Here is a 21,512-nt window from a genome sequence, read left to right as displayed (position 1 = left end):
GTTATGTGTAAGCCAGGTTAAAGAGGTGGGTCTTTAATCTAGATTTAAACTGCAAGAGTGTGTCTGCCTCCCGAACAATGTTGTGTAGGTTATTCCAGAGTTTAGGCGCCAAATAGGAAAAGGATCTGCCGCCTGCAGTTGATTTTGATATTCTAGGTATTATCAAATTGCCTGAGTTTTGAGAACGTAGCGGACGTAGAGGATTATAATGTAAAAGGAGCTCATTCAAATACTGAGGTGCTAAACCATTCAGGGCTTTATAAGTAATAAGCAATATTTTAAAATCTATACAATGTTTTTTAGGGAGCCAGGGCAGTGTTGACAGGACCGGGCTAATATGGTCATACTTCCTGGTTCTAGTAAGAACTCTTGCTGCTGCATTTTGGACTAGCTGTAGTTTGTTTACTAAGCCTGCAGAACAACCACCCAATAAACCATTACAATAATCTAGCCTTGAGGTCATAAATGCATGGATTAACATTTCTGCATTTGACATTGAGAGCATAGGCCGTAATTTAGATATATTTTTGAGATGGGAAAAATGCAGTTTTACAAATGCTAGAAACGTGGCTTTCTAAGGAAAGATTGCGATCAAATAGCACACCTAGGTTCCTAACTGATGACGAAGAATTGACAGAGCAACCATCAAGTCTTAGACAGTGTTCTAGGTTATTACAAGCAGAGTTTTTAGGTCCTATAATTAACACCTCTGTTTTTTCAGAATTTAGCAGTAAGAAATTACTCGTCATCCAGTTTTTTATATCGACTATGCATTCCTTTAGTTTTTCAAATTGGTGTGTTTCACCGGGCCACGAAGAAATATAGAGCTGAGTATCATCAGCATAAAGGTGAAAGCTAACACCATGTTTCCTGATGATATCTCCCATGGGTAACATATAAAGCGTGAAGAGTAGCGGCCCTAGTACTGAGCCTTGAGGTACTCCATACTGCAAAAAAAAAAAAAACGGTTCGGGGAAAAGAACCGAACTTCCCATTACTACACACTTGATCTTCTCACCTGCTCATGTGAGCACTTTTATTTTTGTCAGTCGTGGGGCGGGGCTTGCTGTTTTAGTTGTTACCTCAAATGTCATTGGTTATTCCCCTTTTCCTGAAGTCAGTATTGGACGCCTGTTATAAGATGATTAATAATTCACTTGAGTTGACATATGGCTTTATCAGTGGACCACATACAAGTGAGTTATCCTTTAATTTGCTTGTTTTGTTTATTTTTGTCTTTATGTAATGTAATTTAATGCATCGTTCATAGAGTAGATATTTTCCAGATACTTCATTAACATAATGTCTTCTGATTACTAGTGATTGCAGTCTTGTGATAATAAGAGATACACATATGAACCCTTTTTACAGGCTGTAATGATGCACACACACACACACTGATTTACACTGTTACTAGTCATAAATATCAAGATCAGTCCATTTACTATGATGTATACGAAAATTGATTCCTGTTTATTGAAAAAAAAAAAGTTTGAATACATTCAATTCCAATGTATTCGCTTATGTTATTTTTTGTTGTGTTATTATTAATTTCCCTTTGTATTTGCAGGTAGTGTACATAAATGCAGCAAATAACAACCAGGCCTCGACATCATACCAATTCTTCTCAGAAGCAATCCAGAAATTTTGCATACTGTCAAAGCAAGTACTGTAAAAATGTCAAGGTCAAGGGAGACCAAGGACTGGAAGATGTACATATTGCCAGGTTCATGTTTTCCTCAAGAGGCACTGACCAACATAGTTTCATATCTGGCAAAAGTGTCCATAATCAAAGGTAAAGAGATATGAGGTGACCCTGTTTTAGATAGCCTTTCACCACACTACTGTTTATGTATTAATCTAAGAGGATTGTTTTTATTATTTTTTAAACTGCTAAATTTCCAGGACATCAAAGAGCCATATCTGGACTGGGACATAGCAAAAAGTTTTTTTTTTTTAAATTTAATTTTAATTTAATTTATTTTATTTTTTATTTTTACCCCATATTTGCAGAAAAAAAGGCCTCTAACAATAGCTTGCTCTATTCCTTTTGTATTCTATCTGTTTTCTTTTTATTTATTATATAATAAAAATAAATAAATAAATAAATAAATAAATAAAAACTTGCTACGTGTCACATTCAAGTAAATGTAAAGTGTGAAAAGTAACAGCCCTAGTACTGAGCCTTGAGGTACTCCATATTGCACTTGTGATCGATATGATACCTCTTCATTCACTGCAACAAACTGATGGCCGATTTGAACCATGCTAATGCATTTCCATTAATGCCAGCAAACTTTACTGTCTATTCAAGTGTATTCAAGAGAAGGTGAATGTGTCAAATGCAGCAATACGATCAAATAGCACTAATAGAGAGATACAACCACGATCAGATGATAAGATCAGGTCATTTGTAACACTAAGGAGAGCAGTCTCAGTACAATGATACGGTCTAAATCCTGACTGGAAATCCTCACAGATATAATTTTTCTCTAAGAAGGAATATAATGTCTACAGAATCTACAGATAATGGGGTCAAGTTGTGTTTTTTGATGAGAGGCTTAATAGGTTTTCAAGACATATCCTAATGACAATGGCAAATTAATAATACATACATACATGTTGTTGGTTTAGATTATTTCAAGTTCAAGTTCAAGTCTGCTTTATTGTCAATTTCCACATGTACAGTACATACATACAGAGAATCGAAATTGCGTTACTCTAAGACCCCAGTGCATACAAATAACATTAACATTAAAGCCTAAAAAATCTAGATCAAATACAAAATGTAGATACAACTATACAATAAGGGAATATAAAAAAGGCATATAATAAAATTAAAAATAAAGTTAAATAAAGCAGCGCAAGGCAAATGACAGATATAGTGCAAATCAATGAAGTGAACAACAGTGCAGATAAAAGATTTTTAGTGCAAAAAAAATCCCTTATTAAAAATATCTTATTAAGTCTGATTAAAGTGACAAGTGACAAAGGCCTCAAGAGCAGTTATTTTATTTAACTGACTGATGAGGTAGTGGAATGACGTCAGTTCCATGCTGAATGAGGTAGTGAGCAGACCAATGCTGCACAAAGTGACTAGTGCATGCCATCATATAATTAGTGTGTGTGTGTGGGAGGGGTTCATAGTTCAGGGGTGCCAACACCTGTTGATGATTTTTTTCTCATTAATTTAGGCACTGTATTAAATAAAAACCTGGGGTTATGTTTGTTTTCTTCTAAAAGAAAATAATCAGATCTAGAAGTTTTTAATGTTTTTCTGCAGGATAGTGTACTTTCCCGCCAAGCAATATGAAATACCTCTAGTTTTGTTTTCCTCCAGCTGCTCTACATTTTCCGGGCTGCTCTCTTTTGGGTGCCTGTGTGCTCATTAAACCACGGTGACAGACTGTTTTCCTTAATCTTCCTTAAGCGTAAAGGAGCAACCGTATATAAAATGCTAGAAAAGAGTGAGTCCATAGTTTCTGTTACATCAACAAGTTGTTCTGAGTTTTTGGATGTGCAAATGAATTGAAATAAATCAGGAAGATTAGTTACAAAGCCATCTTTTGTGGTAGAAGTGATGTTCTACCATACCTGTAACAAGGAGTAGAATTTACAGTTTTAGCCATATGAAGTTTACACAAGCCTAGATAATGATCTGTGATATCATTGTTTGGCTACATAATTTCAACATAAATTCCATGTGACAGTATTAAGTCTAGAGTATGATTTCCACAATGAGTAGGACCTGACATGTGTTGTCTAACCCCATTGGAGTTCAAAATGTCTATGAATGCTGATCCCAATGCATCTTTTTCATTTTCAGCATGGATATTAAAATCACCAATAATTAAAACTTTATCTGCAGCCAGCACTAACTCGGATATAAAATCATTAAATTATTTAATAAATTCTGTATGGTGCCCTGGTGGCCTGTATACAGTAGCCAGTACAAGCATCACAGGGGATTTATCATTAACACTTTTTTTTCTCTGGATAATGTCATATGAATCACCATTACTTCAAATGAGTTAAATCTGAAGCCCATACTCTGAGAAATAATGAATTTTTTTTTATATAACTTGTAGCAACAACTACCCCTTTACCTTTTGGATGCGGCTCATGTTTATAAAAGTAATCTTGGGGGTAGACTCATTTAAAATAATGTAATCATCTTGTCTTAGCCAGGTTTCTGTCAAACAGAGCACATCTAGGTTATGATCAGTGATCATACCATTTACAAACAGTGCTTTTGTAGAAAGAGACTTGATATTCAATAAGCCAAGCTTTATCATTTGTTTATCCGTATTACATCTGTTTTTTATTTGTTGAACTACAATTAAATTGTTACTCTTAAATTGGTTTGGACATTTTTTTGTATTTTCTAGTTCGGGGAACAGACACAGTCTCTATAGTGTGATATCTTGGTGAAAGATTCTCTATGTGCTGAGAATTAACTGATTTCTGTGGTGTGAGGCGGCTAGCAGACGGTCGGTTTAGCCAGTCTGTCGGCTTCCTGACCTGGGCACCAATTAGTCAAGTGCAAACTCTAAGACAATGTGCCATATTTCTAGAGAGAAGAGCGGCACCACCCCAGGAGGGATGAAGACCATCTCTTTTCAACAGGTCAGGTCTGCCCCAAAAACTCGTCCAATTGTCTGTGTTATTCTGCGGGCACCACTTAGACATCCAGTCATTGAGTGATGACAGTCTGCTATGTATCTCATCACCACGATAAGCAGGGAGGGGACCAAAGCATGTTACAGTGTCTGACATTGTCTTGCAAGTTCACACACCTCTTTAATGTTATTTTTAGTGATATCAGACTGGCGAGGTCAAACATCATTAGCATTGGCATGAATAAGAATCTTACTGAATTTACGTTTAGCATTAGCCAGCACTTTTAACCCTTTAACTGCCTGCTCGGCCCAATGGTTTAGCTCATTTTGAGTAACTATATTTTATTGAGAGGAGTACCTAACTTAACTCAAGCTGATTGAAACATCTCTACCATCTGATAGTGGTATGTTATGCCAGAAAAAATCCACTAGATGTCAGAGTGTTGTTTGATTGTAAGAGATTGTTATGTATATGTTGTTTTTTACAATTACTAGATGGATATCAACCGTTTCTATGGTACAAGAACTGCAGGCCCTTGTAATAGAAAACGTTTCGGTTACGTATGTAACCCTCATTCCCTGAAGGAGGGAATGGAAACGCTATGATTGCTGAGGAGGTTTGATGGTGTGCCTCGGTAGTACAGCGGTGGCACAGCGACTGTGGTGACGGAACATAACGTCTCCGTTCCCTCCTTCAGGGAACAAGGGTTACATATGTAACCGAGATGTTCCCTTTCAGTCAGTCACGTTCAACATTATGTCAGTCACTGACTAATTGGGATCCGTATGGAAAATGCCACTATTGCTGACCCCCTCCAGTGCCCTGCAAAAGCCGGCAAGTTCCCCCTCACCAGTCGGACTGGAAGATAGGACAGGGCTTAGGCAGAGGAACACATCACTGCTGTTCTGTACAATGAGAACTGGATAACACTGAGAAAGCGTACTAAAGTAGGGGAACGCTACGGAACCACAGTTGCACATAGGAGGTTAAATGTCGAAATACACATATGCACTAACCATAGGGCAGTGCTACATATGGAAGTCCCTGCGGTAGACTCAGTCCACCTGGGGTGAGATAACTACAAAGCAGACAGCAGAGAAATCTCTGCCAGGGAAAGACATGGGCACACCATGAGCCAAGACGTACTTTGGAAGAATACACATGTGGGATCACCTGAAGGGGGAATCACTACACACAGGCACCTAGCCCAGCACAAGGACTGACCTTGGGCACACACATGAGTGCTGTACCTGGCGTCTGGCACTCCACCACGCCTGACTGCCGAGGGTGTGGGAGGAACTTCAACAGTGTTCGCCAAGAGGGAAAGTGAACTAAGAAGCACTTAAGCGTGATTGACACCAAGCCGGTCCAGCGTTACAGGCCATCTGAGGCGAGTATGCAAGAAGACACAGGCTTTGTTCGGAGACAGCTTTTCCCTTCTGCTGTCCTCCGAAGCAGACAAAGAGTTGGTCTGAAGTCCTGATGCTCTGCATGTGGTCCACATAAATGCACAAGGCATGAACGGGACAGAGCAGAGCAATGGCTGGGTCTGCCTCCTCCCGGGGCAGTGCTTGCAAGTTCACCACCTGATCCCTGAAAGGCGTGGTGGGAACTTTGGGCACATATCCAGGCCGGGGTCTCAGGACAACGTGACAGTATATATTAGTATACATTATGTATATATTATATTGAGAGTATATATAAGCAGCGAGACTGTTCTTCTTGACAGTTACGCGTTATGAGTCATTTTCTCCTCATAACCCTGAAAAGAACTTAAATCACACTTTCAGTTTTAATCGTACAGATAAGAGCAATACATCAATCGAATCTGTAAAGGGTCTACTTCTTTTTGGATACAGACATAATAACAACAAAACTTTGTGCAATTATAAAATAAAGATAACAAACAAGGTGTGCTGTCTGCAGCCTTTGTCTGCGCTGATCTTCATTTACAAACACGTCATTAAAATGAACTGTAACTCCATGAATACGTGAATACTCAACGAACGAGTATTCTCAACGACATGAGAGAGATATCTATACTCTATACTGAATACTCAACGACATGAGAGAGATATCTATAGAAAGCTCTATTTCTCTGCTGTCTGCTTTGTAGTGATCTCACCCCAGGTGGACTGAGTCTACCGCAGGGACTTCCATATGTAGCACTGCCCTATGGCCATGACTACTTTTAAACAAAACAAAAGTGCCGCCGAAAACAGATATTCTGTGATAAAGTAATCCATATGAAAACAACGCGATGTCCGTTTTTCACGTCTCCCTTCATTATATCTAATGTGACCACGCCACCGCGCTGAACGCGCTATTCAGATTCAAACTGAAGTGCGCGTTTTGAATACGCCCATAACAGAAGAAAACACAGCCAGACTGTTCTTCAAAGTTTTTTATTTTACTGTTTGCTTCGCGATGAGAGGAATAAGACATAAATCACCCCAAAAAGATGTGATGTGGTTGAAGATTTGAGAAATGGATATCCTCAGAAAAAAAGAATGAAGCACTTTATTCCGCTGAGATCATAAACATGAGTAAGTCTCTTTTTATTTATTTATATATATACTTGTACTAGTTTTCACATAACGTGGAAACATTTTACTAGTTAGACTTTTTCCAAAGACTTTTTCCAAACTATAATTCCTGACTAAATGTATAATCAAGTGAAACATTATGAAGTTTCAATAACAATATACAATACTATACCATTCAAAAGCTTGATGTAAATAATATAAATGTAACAAATAGATAACTGTAACATATGTAAAAACAATGCTGTTCTTTCAATTTATTCCCCATAAAAAACCTGAAAAATATTCTCAGCTCTTTTCAACATTAATAAAAATGATAATAATAATAACAATACATTTTTTTTTTTGTAGAAAATAAGATTGTTAAAAGGATTTCTGAAGGATTGTGTGACTGGAGTAATGATGCCAAAAAATTAAGTTTGAAAGTCAGCTTTGATTGTTCTAATAAACTGTTTAACTGCTCCCCCAAGTGCATATTAAATTATGTTGTGGGATAATTAAATATATTCTTAATAAACTACAAACATAAAATTATATACATTTATTTTGTTCTCACATTCTTTCTTGTAACTCCTCCCTCACAGTGGCTCAGCTGACTGAGAGGCTCATTATGCAGCTCATTATGCAGGCCTTTGTCTTCTCAATGTAAATCAATATATTGTTTTCTGTAAGTGAGTAAACAAGATGATTTTCACATAATTTTTCAAAAATACAATCATGTACATGCATGCATTTCACATATTATTATAGCCCAGTTTGTGCTGATTACAGTGAGATTAGACTTTACCCATTTAGATATTTATAAGACACTGAAAAAGCACAAATGTCAGGGCATGACAAAACTTCTCCAGGCCCCAAAAAAACCCTTAGACTCCAGAGGGTTAACCGAAGCCAATGCAGTGAATAGCAATGTCTTTAGTGACAGGAACTTAAGCTCTATTGAATGCAGAGGCTCGAAGGGCTCCTGCTTCAAGACCAAGGGGAGATCCCAAGAGGGTACCAGGTGAGGGGGCAGAGGGTTCAGCTTCATTTTCCCCCTAAGGAACCTGATGACCATGTCGTGCTTCCCAACGGACTTGCCATCAACTGCATCGTGATGTGCGGCAATAGCGGCAACATACACTTTGAGGGTGGAGGGAGACAGCCTTCGCTCCAGCCCTTCTTGCAGATACGGGGGTCTTCCCGGCGGGAAGAACACCAATCAATGAAAAGGTTCCACTTTAGTGCATAGGCATGCCTCATAGAGAGTGCTCTAGCAGAAGTGATGGTGTTATCTACTGCTGGAGGTAAACTACCTAGAACCTCCTTCTCACGTCCAGAGACCATCGTCTGCACGATTGAGCTCGCCTGGGACGTGATTGGCACGAATCGACCTCAGATGCTTCTGACTCCAAAGGAGGAGATGGCGGGCAAGTTGCGACATGAGATAGGAGCGTAGGCCACCTTGGTGGTTGATGTACGCAACGGTACGCAGTGTTGTCCGTACGGACCAGTACGTGCTTGTTGCGTAGCCTGGATCTGAAATGGCACAGAGCAAGCCATACTGCCAGCAACTCGAGGCAATTTATATGCCACTGCAGGTGAGGCCCTGTCCAGGTGCCTGATGCTGCATGCCCGTTGCACATGGCACCCCAGCCGATGGCACAGGCATCTGTTGAAACAACAACATGCCTGCGCACTTGCACTAGGGGAACCCCTGCCTGAGAAAAGCAAGGTCCGACCATGGGCTGAAGGTTTGGCGGCAGGATGGGTTAACCAAGACCCGGTGCATGCCGCATTGCCATGCCCATCTCGGGACTCGTTCGTGAAGCCAACACTGAAGCGCTCTCATATGAAGCAATCCGAGTGGTGTGACAGCAGCAGCGGGTGCCATATGCCCCAGGAGCCCCTGAAACTGTTTCAGTGGAACCAAAATGGCTCCAGGCAGTCTCCTGAAGAGCAGGATCCTGAGACTCCAGGCCGCCCTTCTCAGGGGCGGTGCTTGCCGTGGAGCTTTACGGGACGGGTTGGGACTCCCTCATATCTGCCAGGGTAAGCCAAAGGGGGCATTCCTGGACCACTAACGCGGACATCGTCTGACCCAGGGACCGACTTTCGTCGCTTGTCGTTTGATGTAGAGGAGCCTTGAATGCAATATTGCGATGGTCATGTTCCCACAAGGAGAACTTGACTCATCCACGAACGCTGCCTCAGCGTGCTCAAGGCCCAGGCACCAGATGCAGCGATCATGACCATCAGATGGAGCCAGAAAGTGACCACATCTAGAAACACACGAGTGTAAAGACATCTTTAAAAAGACGCCCCGTCACTCGTGGAGCTCTTTTAGAATTTGCTCTTTTAGAATTGTTGTTTTTGTGAATAAACACCCAAGTGTTGAAGTGCCCAGGAGGAGTTGCAATGTAACCGCAGAATGGGAAACAGCAACTATCTCACTATCTCACAAGCTAGAGCACAATCTAAGAGATGGCTCTATGCTCTTAAATCATCTAATTTCCCTGTCTGGTGCACAACCCACTGCAACGTCTCAACTTCCTGTGACATATTGGTGATATTGTCTTTCTCCAAGTGCCAGAGGTGGAAAGTAACGAATTACATTTACTCGCGTTACTGTAATTGAGTAGCTTTTTTGTGTACTAATACTTTTTAAAGTAAGTTTTTAAATGTGTAATTTTACTTTTACTTAAGTATATTTTGTTTGAAGTATTGTACTTCGCTACATTTTAAAACACATTAATTACTGAGTAAAAAAAAAAAAAATTAAAAAAAATAAATCGCTCCCTGGAAACTACGTCAGTAAATAATGGGCAGGAGGGCAAACTGGCGCTAAAGTCACAAGAAAGATGCAGACTGACAAAACAGGCGTTAGTTGTGCAGACACCGCTGAAAACGAAACCCCGTCATATTCTGAAGTTTAACTCGAATGAAATGAAGTGAACCCCTGGCCATATGTATGCTCTATTATGCAGTGTAAGCTGTACTTGCCTAGGAAGACCAAACTAGAAGCTTATAAAATCTCGACAAGACATCAACCCTTCGCAAGAATGTAGAGGTAAGCTAAATAATTGCATCGTTGCATTAGTGGTTAAAATGAAGCTTTGACATTTTAGCAAGAGGAAGAACACCAATCAATGAAAAGGTTCCACTTTAGTGCATAGGCATGCCTCATAGAGAGTGCTCTAGCAGAAGTGATGGTGTTATCTACTGCTGGAGGTAAACTACCTAGAACCTCCTTCTCACGTCCAGAGACCATCGTCTGCACGATTGAGCTCGCCTGGGACGTGATTGGCACGAATCGACCTCAGATGCTTCTGACTCCAAAGGAGGAGATGGCGGGCAAGTTGCGACATGAGATAGGAGCGTAGGCCACCTTGGTGGTTGATGTACGCAACGGTACGCAGTGTTGTCCGTACGGACCAGTACGTGCTTGTTGCGTAGCCTGGATCTGAAATGGCACAGAGCAAGCCATACTGCCAGCAACTCGAGGCAATTTATATGCCACTGCAGGTGAGGCCCTGTCCAGGTGCCTGATGCTGCATGCCCGTTGCACATGGCACCCCAGCCGATGGCACAGGCATCTGTTGAAACAACAACATGCCTGCGCACTTGCACTAGGGGAACCCCTGCCTGAGAAAAGCAAGGTCCGACCATGGGCTGAAGGTTTGGCGGCAGGATGGGTTAACCAAGACCCGGTGCATGCCGCATTGCCATGCCCATCTCGGGACTCGTTCGTGAAGCCAACACTGAAGCGCTCTCATATGAAGCAATCCGAGTGGTGTGACAGCAGCAGCGGGTGCCATATGCCCCAGGAGCCCCTGAAACTGTTTCAGTGGAACCAAAATGGCTCCAGGCAGTCTCCTGAAGAGCAGGATCCTGAGACTCCAGGCCGCCCTTCTCAGGGGCGGTGCTTGCCGTGGAGCTTTACGGGACGGGTTGGGACTCCCTCATATCTGCCAGGGTAAGCCAAAGGGGGCATTCCTGGACCACTAACGCGGACATCGTCTGACCCAGGGACCGACTTTCGTCGCTTGTCGTTTGATGTAGAGGAGCCTTGAATGCAATATTGCGATGGTCATGTTCCCACAAGGAGAACTTGACTCATCCACGAACGCTGCCTCAGCGTGCTCAAGGCCCAGGCACCAGATGCAGCGATCATGACCATCAGATGGAGCCAGAAAGTGACCACATCTAGAAACACACGCGTGTAAAGACATCTTTAAAAAGACGCCCCGTCACTCGTGGAGCTCTTTTAGAATTTGCTCTTTTAGAATTGTTGTTTTTGTGAATAAACACCCAAGTGTTGAAGTGCCCAGGAGGAGTTGCAATGTAACCGCAGAATGGGAAACAGCAACTATCTCACTATCTCACAAGCTAGAGCACAATCTAAGAGATGGCTCTATGCTCTTAAATCATCTAATTTCCCTGTCTGGTGCACAACCCACTGCAACGTCTCAACTTCCTGTGACATATTGGTGATATTGTCTTTCTCCAAGTGCCAGAGGTGGAAAGTAACGAATTACATTTACTCGCGTTACTGTAATTGAGTAGCTTTTTTGTGTACTAATACTTTTTAAAGTAAGTTTTTAAATGTGTAATTTTACTTTTACTTAAGTATATTTTGTTTGAAGTATTGTACTTCGCTACATTTTAAAACACATTAATTACTGAGTAAAAAAAATAAAAATTAAAAAAAATAAATCGCTCCCTGGAAACTACGTCAGTAAATAATGGGCAGGAGGGCAAACTGGCGCTAAAGTCACAAGAAAGATGCAGACTGACAAAACAGGCGTTAGTTGTGCAGACACCGCTGAAAACGAAACCCCGTCATATTCTGAAGTTTAACTCGAATGAAATGAAGTGAACCCCTGGCCATATGTATGCTCTATTATGCAGTGTAAGCTGTACTTGCCTAGGAAGACCAAACTAGAAGCTTATAAAATCTCGACAAGACATCAACCCTTCGCAAGAATGTAGAGGTAAGCTAAATAATTGCATCGTTGCATTAGTGGTTAAAATGAAGCTTTGACATTTTAGCAAGAGGTTTTGCAAAAATTAGCTAAAAAGACCGTGGTGAGGAGTGTGCTATTTTTGTTTTAATTATGTGCGCGCGCATTTATAGTGCGTTCTTTCACTGTATGATTCAGTCTCCTAAAATGCATTTAGAATGATCACAAAATTGAAGATATAGGGGCAGAAAATTCACATAGTTATATAATTTCATATATTAAATAAAAATCACACAAAGAATGCCATCTTTTCCTCCAAAAATCATCATGAATATATACATACATATATATATAACAGTTCAGTAAACAAGTTAATTAAGAGACTTGCGTTCAGACACCATATTGCCTTTTTTAGCTCTATTTCTACAACAGAAAATAATTCCAAACACAGCCACCAAAGCACAGTTTTGCGTCTCTGAGCAACGTGACAGTGCTTCGTTCCTGAATGAATCAACCGTTTAAATGATTCGGTTCAGTCGCAATGACTCACTTATTAACAGTGACTTGCTGACACATACTGGCCATTTTAATTTCACATTTAAAGTATCTTTTGATTTTTTTAAAATAATTAATTTCTTATCATTTCAAATGAGTATTCAACATTTTATGTCTTGTATATCAAAACATTATTCATGCATTTGTAACTGCAGGTTAAATGCATTCTTGTCCTGCACTAAACAGTGTAATACATCTAAATGCCACTTCCAATGAATCTTCTGCATTTCCTCTGCATTAAAAGATGAGTTTGTTGATACTGATTTGCCTGGTAACAGCCCAAATGTTTTATTATTCTAAATAACTAATTCCTTTAATTAAAAACAACTAGTTTGAGATTAATAGACCTATCCCAGGGGTGTCAAACTCAGTTCCTGGAGGGCCGTAGCCCTGCAGAGTTTAGTTCTAACCCTGCTCCAGCACACATATCATGTAGTTTTCAAATAAACCTAAATGATTAGATTAGCTGGATCAGGTGTGTTTAATTATGGTTATATCTAAACTGTGCAGGACTGTGGCCCTCCAGGAACTGAGTTTGACACCTTTGGCCTGTCCCATTTTGACTCCCTCCCACTGTTAAAATGTAACTAAGTAATTTTTACTCTGAGTAAATTTTAAATGAGCTACTTTTTACTTTTACTTGAGTAGATTTTTAGACTGGTATTTTTTACTTGTACTTAAGTAAAATTTCATTAATGTAATGGTACTTTTACTTGAGTAGAATATTTTTGTACTCTTTCCACCTCTGCCAAGTGCTGTATAAGGGTCGTTCCCCTTCCATGGCCAAAGACTATGTAGCAGCTATGGACAGTCAGTGGCCAGGAATAACTTGGTTGTTTGGTTTCTGAAGGGATCCAGGAGGCTTAATCCACCTCTGCCCTTTGCCTTCCCTACATGGGATCTGCCCACAACCCTGAACAACACGACAGCAAACAAAGCAGCGAGACTGTTCTTCAAGTTTTTTTTTTTACTGTTCGCTTCGTGCTGAGAGGAATAATATATAATTCACCCCAAGAAGACATGCTGAGAGGAATAAGCTTTTGGATTACCTCAGAAAAAACGAATGAAGCGGCTTGATCATAAATATGAGTAAGTCTTTTTTTATCTACTTGTATTAGTTTTCACATAACTTGTACCAATTTTACTAGTAACACATTTTCCAAACTATAATTCCTGACTAAATTTATAATCAAGTGAAACATTATGAAGTTTAATTCACATCATCTAAATGTTTCACAATGCCATTTTTTATTTTTTTATTTTAATGTTTTATAACATAGACAGCAATATGATATAAAAGTTAGATGAGTAATAATGTTGCTAGCTTAATGTCAGTAAGAATCAGGGCCGTCGCTAGTAGGGTGAAAGGTGGTGACGATTATAGGGGCCCACGGCTGAGGGGGGGCCCCCAACGATCTCAACCGACTGGCTTAGGCCAGCCTAAAAAGATGCTCAGGGCAGTTGACGGGACACTGCTGCACATCGTCACGAAAGCTTATCTTTTTCACGTTTTTTTAAGCCTTACCGCTTGTCGATTTATACATTAAAGCATCCAAACACGACGCGGAAAAGCTTAACAGAGTAGCTGGTTACTCGCGCGCTGTGTTCGGTGCACACACAGAGAGAGAGAGCCGCGTATCACGGACAGCAACACTGAACAGAGCTCTCTTCTGAGTTCTCCTCAAAGTCCCTCCTGCACCTGAACGAACAAATACAAATCGCAATTTGAACAAACAAAAAGTTCAGTTTCGCAGTGTTCTGGTGTTCAGGGCTCACGCAGAGAGAGGCGTCTCTCAAAACGCTTGAACACCGAATTTGCTTCTTTTTGCTCTTGAGCCAACAAATACATACAAAATATGTCAAAATACCTGCCTTGGAAAGTATGCTCGAAAAAAGTGTCAGTTATTTCTTAAGTGAGAGTAAACAATTGAGGAAAAAAAAATATTTTGGATATTTATATTTTCATTCATAGTCTCTTAAAGTGACCGCGCCTAATTTAGTGATAGCTGCTTTAATGTTACTGCAAGAAAATGAAAGCAAAACACTCACTGCTCTTGACTGAATTACTTTGTATATATATATATATATATATAAAATTGGGACCAAATTATTTAGCAGCTTATAAAGCACCATGTATTGCTTATGTGTTTTTTTCTGAATTGCTAATGCAACATTTTCACACCACAGACTGAACAAAATTAAGCATTGCTTGGTAATTGGTCAACAAAGTATTGATAGTTGTGTAAATATTGTCATAATAACAGTTGTCTGTAGTTTTGGTTGATTGTAATCCATTACGTACATTTCTATGAAAGTTATGACATTATGAAGAGGAATTTGTTCTGACACAGTTTAACTCTAAGTTCTTGTCATATTTTATAACCACTTTACAAGTGATAGCAAATAATCTGTAATAATGTGAGAAATGTTGAAGGTGTCTGAATACATTTTGGTTTGATTGTATATTTCATTTTTACACTGAAAACTATCCAGTGCTATTTTACATTTAATTATTCGGTTTCTGTACCTGGACACCTACAAACTTGAAAAAAACATAAACATTGTGAAAATAGCACAAATAAATAAAAATGAACGAACATACAAATTAAACAATTTCAAACAGGGCCCACTGGTACAACCTTCATCGGGGCCCCGCAAACCCCAGCTACGGCCCTGGTAAGAATGATTGATGAAGACAAAACGTTACTGTGATAGGCTATTCTCTGTTCATAAATATACTTTAGCCATATATGTTTATAACTATAAATATTGTATACACCTACATACAAAACATGCTTGTGTTTATGAATGTAACTAAGGTTCTCTGATGTATTCACTGGTGTTTGCGATCATCTGAGGTTTAAATTTATCAAGTAAGCTGTAAATATCACTGATAATAAATGTGCTATGTGGTAACTGTGTTCTTTTTTTCCCCCTATAAATTACTACTAGTATCAGTGACCATCACAATAATGTTAATAATGTAATTTATTTGTGTAAACAGCACGATTACTTTTTTTTTTATTTCAGATGTGACGAAAACATTGCAAAAGAACCTTATGCAAAGCGAGCCAATGTAAATAAGAAGCCCACTCAAGAAAATGGAACACAGTTAAGACCAAGCGAGGCACACACTTCCATGAGTCTCTTTAACAAAATGTTATGTCCTTCAGAGCACATAAACACAATATAAACTTTGGAAATGCTAGGTATGTGATGTTCATTTATGTATTTTTAACATGACACAATACCAGTCAAAAGCTTTTGAAAACAGTCTCAGGTTACGTATGTAACCATAGTTCCCTGAGTAGGGAACGAGACACTGCGTCCTCTAGGGGTCGCTTTGGGGAACACCTCGCCGTGACCCGTGTCTGAAGCATACATTGAAAAAACACCAACTTGTTGGCCGGTGACAGCCTCCGACGTCACTACCGGCGCGACTATAAATAAGCACAGGGAGAGCACGTCCTTTTCTTCTTCGTCTGAAGCTTGCGTCCGAAGCATGGCAAGGAGCTAGAGGACACAGTGTCTCGTTCCCTACTCAGGGAACTATGGTTACATATGTAACCTGAGACAGTTCCCTTTCGAGGGAACTTCGAACTGCGTCCTCTAGGGGTCGCTTTGGGGAACAGTATACCCACGCCGCCATGCTGAGTGGAGTGCAGGCCAGAATCATGGCGAGCACTAAGCACCAACTCTACCGTTTCCATGGAAATTGCCCCTGGGACGTTTAGACGGCTGTCTGTGACAGTACCCCTTATGGCCAAAAGGCCTAAGCTACATACCCAACTTAATTGTTAGGGCCTCGGCCCAGGGTAGAGCTGAAGGCTTGGAATCAGGAAAGATTCCTTTAAAGGGATACGGCTAAGAACCTAGCATTTCTACCAAGTCTTGCCTGTCACACAGGGGCTACCGCTAGATTACACATAAGCTTGCTGAAAGAGCTGTCTCGACAGTTCTCTAGTAGCAACACCCTGTTTAGATAGGTATCAGAGGATATACAGGTGGAGTGGCGCCCAAGCAACCGTGCGAAGCCCTCACCATATAGGATTTTAGAAAGAACGCAGAATACTAGCGTGCGAACTTACCACAGTGTGGATTTCAGAAAGTGTGCAAAGACTTCACGTGCACACTTACCATAGCATGGATTTTCAAATACTGTTCTAAGGAGAGGCTCTCGTGGCACTCTGATAGAGCAGCTCATAGATGGAATGTTGCATCTCAAAACAGTATGATTGAGAGTCATCAACTCGATCTATGTAAACAATACTGGAGCTCTCTGGGGAAAAAACAGAGAACTCAGTCTTATATGAGAGGAAAACTCCGAGCTCAGAGTAGCGCGCTCATAGGTGACCCTTTCTTGGAAAAAGAGGAGCACTGCTAAATTACCACGAGAATCACCCAAATACCCCCTCATGTTGAGGGAAGCGATGCTTGCGGTGTATAAACAAATACACACGGGCTGAATGGAGCCCAAGGAACCAAGGTCTAATCATCTCAAGAAAGGGAACAAAGCGGAGCGTGTAACCATTATCGTACAAGATTTCAGAAAGTTTGCAGAGTCTTGCTGGCACACTTACCACTTGTGGATTTTTAGAAAGTGCGCAAAGTGTTCACGTGCACACTGACCACCATGTGGTTCTGAGAAAGTACACAAAGTTTAGCTTGTGTACTTAAAGGTTCCTAAGCATCGCAGAGGCGCTGAATCTCACGAGAGAGGCAAGCTCAATTTTACACACCTCGGGCGAGGGGAGCATCACCTGAGGCAGAATACTGTACAAGAAGACTTCTGAAACTGCCACCTCCACTTCCTGCTAGATGGGACAGCACCTCTAAGCGGCCAGGAGACCCCTTGGGGTGACCTAGTCAGACATCCATGTAATTCCCTGCAGTGCTGTGCCAGGCCTGATGATCAAGGAGGCTCCCTCAGAAACCTGTGATCTCAGCCGCCTAATACCGGAACATGAAGAAAGATGGCTGGTGCTGGCGAGTGTTTAGTAAACACTGTAACTGAGCACTGCAAAGGAAACTCACAGAGTTTATTAGTAGACACGTAACCACCAGCAATTAAATACACATAAGTATATACAGAGAGGGTTACATTTACTCACCCACCCTCCTGCGCTGGAGCCCCGCTCAAGGGGCGCCTCCTTTTCGTCTGGAACATCAGTCAGGTGGTTGCTATGAACATAGAACCATAAAAACATTATAGGTCCAGCATAGGAGACTGTTATGCGAGAGGTTTCAGGTGGAGAGCTGGTGGTTACAGGGGAATTAGGAAGGGGAGGATAAAAGCAGAAGTTAACCCTCTGAAGTCGATTAACGCATATACACGTTATGAGGCTATTTTCTCTTGGTAACCTCCTAAATCCCCAAAGGGAACGAGTAAATACCTCGGTATCCCTCCGATTCGGACGAGAACGCTGCCTCATCTAGATTATACCCCTTAGGTTCTGCTTACCTCCTCGTGACCCATGATTCCTCTAACCCCTGCCCGCAGGTGGGGGAGGAGCGATATTTGCGACACTAGCCTTCTGTGCCCGTCTTTGATCCTCAGATCGAGGCAGGCCAGGACCCCTATGTTGTTCGCCGGCCGGCCAACAAGTTGGTGTTTTTTCAATGTATGCTTCAGACACAGGTCACGACGAGGTGTTCCCCAAAGTGACCCCTAGAGGACGCAGTTTGAAGTTCCCTCGAAAGGGAACTAAGATTTTTCATGTTTTTGTAAAGAATTGAAAGTCTGCTCACCAAGCCTGCATTTATTTCATCCAAAATACATAAAGTTGCATTTGCTAAAGCAGTAATATTGTGAAATATTTTTACTATTTAAAATAACTGTTTTCTATTTTAATATATTTTAAAATATATATATATTCCTGTGATCAAAGCAAAATTTTCAGCATCATTACTCCAGTTTTGCTCCAAGTGTAACAATATTCAATATACAATTCAAAAGCTTTGCGCTATTATTATTATTATGATTTTTTTTTTTTTTTTGACTAGCAAATCAGAACATTAGAATGATTTCTGAATGATCGTGTGACTGGAGTAATGCTTTAAAAAATTCAGCTTTGAAAGTCAGCTTTGATTGCTTCTAATAAACTGTCTAACTGCCCTCTATGTTATTTTGTGGGATAATTTAATATATTCTAAATAAACTACAAACAAAAAATATATACATTTATTTCTTGTAACTCTTTCCTTTCAGTCACACACCTGACTGAAAGGCTCACTATGCAGCTCATCATGTGGGCCTTTTTCTTTTTTTTAAGTGTAAATCACACTAATATTCATGGTCAGTCACGCCTACTCGCATATGTCCTTTCTAAACAAAAAAGTGTCTTAGACAATTTAATCATTTTTTTCTGTGAGTGAGTAAACAATGATTTTCACATAATTTTGAAACAAAAATTGTATGCTGCAAGATCCAGGTTTGACAGTCTTGTGAACAAATGTTCTTTGTGTTTTATGACCTTATTTCATTGACATCAAAATTTGAGTTTTTCACTAACCACACATAAATGTTGTTTTCTCAAACACACAATCATGTACATACATGCTATTGACATATTATTGTAGAGCAGTTTGTACTGAATACAGTGTTTTTCAGACTTTAGCCATGTACAGGTGCTTCTCAATAAATTGGAATGTCATGAAAAAATTTCATTTATTTTAGTCATTAAACTCAAATTGCGAAACTTGTGTATTAAATAAATTCAATGCGCACAGACTGAAGTAGTTTACGTCTTTGTTTCTTTTCATTGTGATGATTTAGGCGCACATTTAACAAAAACCCATCAAATCATTAACAAATTAGAATACTTCATAAGACCAAAAAAAGGCCTTCTGGAAAGTCTTAATTTACTGTACATGTACTCAGTACTTAGTAGAGGCTCCTTTTGCTTTAATTACTGCCTCAATTCAGCATGGCATGGAGGTGATCAGTTTGTGGCACTGCTGAGGTGGTATGGAAGCCCATGTTTCTTTGAGAGAGGCCTTCAGCTCATCTGAATTGTTTGGTCTCTTGTTTCTCACTTTCCTCTTGACAATATCCCATAAATTCTCTATGAGGTTCAGGTCTGGTGAGTCTGCTGGCTCATTTAACCAACTTTTGGTGCTTTTGGCAGTGTGAGCAGGTGCCAGATCCTGCCGGAAAATGAAATCAGCATCTTCAAAAAGCTGGTCAGCAGAAGGAAGCATGAAGTGCTCCAAAATTTATTGGTAAATGGGTGCAGTGACTTTGGTTTCCAAAAAACACAATGGACCAACACCAGCAGATGACATTGCACCCCAAATCATCACAGACTGTGGAAACTTAACACTGGACTTCAAGCAACTTGGTCTATGAGCTTCTCCACCCTTCCTCCAGACTCCAGGACCTTGGTTTCCAAATGACATACAAAAGTTGCAAAAGGTAAGACGTCTCAGGAGTTGCTTATCAAGAGGAATACGACAACTGTATCTAAATTCCTTGACACGTCTGTGTGTTGTGGCTCTTGATGCCTTGACCCCAGCCTCTGTCCATTCCTTGTGAAGTTCACTCAAATTCTTGAATCGATTTTGCTTGACAATCCTTGACAAAGCTGCGGTTATATATATATACAGTTGTTTTGAGTTGCTTAGTTGATTGGCATGTCACCATATTCAAATTTGTTGAGGTGAATTGGTGGGTTTTTGTTAAATGTGAGCCAAATCATCATAATTAAAAGAAACAGACTTAAAATACTTCAGTCTGTCTGCATTGAATTTATTTAATACACAAGTTTCACAGTTTGAGTTGAATTACTGAAATAAATGAACTTTTTTCATGACATTCTAATTTATTGAGAAGTACCTATATATGTTTATTAGCAACTGAAAAAAAGCACAGTCAGGGCATGTCAAAACTTTTCCAGGCCCCCAAAACCCTCTTAGACCTCAAACTGTCACGTTCGGTGATACAGGAAACACGGAGAGAGAACCAATTGCAGGTAAGATATTTTATTAAAGGGTAATCCAAAGGGGTAAACAGTCCAGGCAGGGTCAAAACCAGAGTATCCAATAACAAGAATAGACAAAACACAAGGCAGGATCAAGACTACGGATAACATAAGACAAGGACTCCGTGACACATACTCAAGACAGACCAGGTATAAATACACAGAAGGTGATGAGGGAACTGGAGACAGGTGGGGAATAATTAATTAACTCAAACAAGGAGGAAGGTGACCAAATAAGGGTACAGACAGTTAATAAGGTGACAGACACCGTGGGAAAGGAGGACATCTAGTGGAAACCCAGGGACACAACCCAGACACTGTGACAGAACCCCCCCTCTACGGAGCGGCTCCCAGACGCTCCACGACAGACACAAAACAGAGACCAGGAGGGAGACGGACAGGTGGAGGCTCAGGGGGAGGGACGGAGGGCCAGAAAAGAAAAAAATGGGGAACAGACACCAGAAGTGTGAACACAAAACAGGGAGACCAGGAGGGAGGAGGACCGGAGGAGGTTCAGGGGGAGGGACGGAGGGCCAGACTGACAGAGAGGAACAGGGACAGGAGTGAACACCAAAAACAAAAAACAACATGAAGCCCCCCAGGGCGGAGCAGAAGACCACCACGTCCTTGTGGTCGAGGTCAGAGTCCTCCATAGTGGGGCAGAAGACCACCACAACCGTGTAGTCAGGGCGAGAGCCCCCCAGGGCGGAGCAGAAGACCACCACGTCCTTGTGGTCGAAGCCAGAGTCCTCCAGGACGGAGCGGAAGACCACCACAACCGTGTGGTCAGGGCGGAAGCCCCCCAAGGCGGAGCAGAAGACATCCACAACAGTGTGGTCAGGGCGGAAGTCCTCCAGGGCAGAGCAGAAGAC

Source organism: Carassius carassius, chromosome 38, assembly GCF_963082965.1.
Source record: "Carassius carassius chromosome 38, fCarCar2.1, whole genome shotgun sequence".
NCBI classification, from domain to species: Eukaryota; Metazoa; Chordata; class Actinopteri; order Cypriniformes; family Cyprinidae; genus Carassius; species Carassius carassius.
The sequence above is the reverse complement of the archived record's forward strand: the minus strand, read 5'-3'. Positions refer to the sequence as shown.